Source organism: Limulus polyphemus, unplaced genomic scaffold, assembly GCF_000517525.1.
Source record: "Limulus polyphemus unplaced genomic scaffold, Limulus_polyphemus-2.1.2 Scaffold2549, whole genome shotgun sequence".
Classification (NCBI taxonomy): domain Eukaryota; kingdom Metazoa; phylum Arthropoda; class Merostomata; order Xiphosura; family Limulidae; genus Limulus; species Limulus polyphemus.
The window spans coordinates 41905-43668 of record NW_013668159.1 but is presented as its reverse complement, the minus strand read 5'-3'; the positions used below and the strand labels follow the sequence as shown (position 1 = coordinate 43668).

Sequence of the window (1764 nt, the reverse complement as noted above, 5' to 3'; positions counted from 1 at the left end):
TAAAAATTCCCAACAACAACAAAAATTGAACCCACATTATCAATGTATTGCAAGTCAAATTTTAATTAAAGTGTTATATAGGAAAACAAAGAAAAGCAATATTGTCAGCAATTTAAAACCTGTACACCAAAACTTTATGGTACTTTTGTCATCAGTTATTTAAAATTCACAAACTGAAACATGATTGCCAAATAAAATTAGCTAACATTTTGAGCAGTGATTTACGTTTTAACTGGATTTAGAACATGAAACACATAACATAAAAAAAAAAAGAGCATTATAAAAACTAGAATATCTTGAAATTATTTCACTGGCTTAAAGTGGGCATCTAGACAACAAGTAACTACTTGTTTTCTAGATGCCCCACCCCCCTCATTTAAAAGCTCAACTGACGATAGTTTACCATACATAATTTACAAGTAACCATTACAAAATTATGTCCAGTAGTTTCTTTACAAGATAAGCTGCATTTAGACATGGGACATTCTTACATCTTGTTTCACACAAAATATACATTTATAAAAAAGTAATCAACGTTGTATTTGGATTCATAAAAAAAATTGTATTTCAATTAGACAAGTACACTTTACTGGCACAACCAGAGCAAACATGTGAACTGAGGGCTTTGAAAGCAAAAACAGCAACAAATCAGGTTTCACAGTAAGTGTGAACACATACTTTACCTCGTCTTAGATACATTCAACTAACATGTTCTTTTCTTCAGAGTTTCAGCCAACAGGACAAAATGCTTAATAATATCCATAACAGAACATTTATCTGAACAATTAAATCTTTTGTACAATACACCAACATTTTCCTTACAAAGTATAATAGAATCATTCTTTTTAACAGCTCACGTCCTACTACAATATTAAAAAAATAATTGGAATTTGAACCCAAACAGTCTGAATTTGGCAGTTTTAAATCTTGTGACCCTTAAAACAAAGCTTTAAAACCACATGACACATTTTGCTCCTCTGTCTTGACACAAGAAATATTTCACTTTTTTGTGGCCAAAGGCTTTGAACATCAGTGACGTCAAAGCTGACAACCCCACATTGGCAATAAAGTAAACACAGTAACAGGGTGATTTCCACAAACACCAAGACTTCATGTCACACAGTCAAACTGTTTAAAGAGAGAGAGAAAAAAAAAAACATCAACTGGATGTTATAAGAAAAAAACAAGTCCCTATAAATAAAATTTTTAAAGTTTACTTTAATACAACAAGACAGAATCAACAAAACTGTAAACTTTAAGGCTAGCTTGCCCCTGAAAAACCTAGTTTTGCTAGTTTTTATTGTAACTTTCTACATAATTTCCCAATAATTTGCGGTGTATTCCATCAACATAAAGAAAATAGGTATATTTAAGATATAACATACAACTGACAAAATATAAAAATACCTTAAAAATATCAGTAAAAAATGAACTAGTTGTTAATTTTAAAACTGAGGGTTTAGTTTTACAAAAAAAAATATATTTATTTAGGTTCCAGAGGTTGTGAAATCAGAACATGAAAACTTTGAAAAGAAGTACTTTTATTCTTAGCATCAATAACACATTTCATTGAAATTGACTCAGTAAATGCTTGGAAAGAGTTCCATATGGCACCCCCACCCAAAAATTGTAGAACTGCCTGGATAAAAAAGATTCTGAAAAGGGTTTATTAAAATTGGTGCATGTACAAACCTAATAGAGAATCGGTGGTGGTGTGTCAAAAGACAACTACCAACTACACATACCAGGGCAAAGACATTTGAC

At 31.0% G+C, this 1764-nt stretch overlaps 1 protein-coding gene across 1 annotated transcript in view; it reads right to left on the bottom strand.

Annotated features, from left to right (window-relative positions):
- Positions 1-353: 353 nt before the first annotated feature.
- LOC106467265 (guanine nucleotide-binding protein G(i) subunit alpha-like) overlaps positions 354-1764 on the bottom strand; it is a 24270-nt gene continuing 22859 nt past the window's right edge. The window contains exon 9 of the mRNA XM_013927594.2: positions 354-1128. The gene's annotated coding sequence lies outside the window, so the exon portion shown is untranslated. The remainder of the gene's footprint in view (positions 1129-1764) is intronic.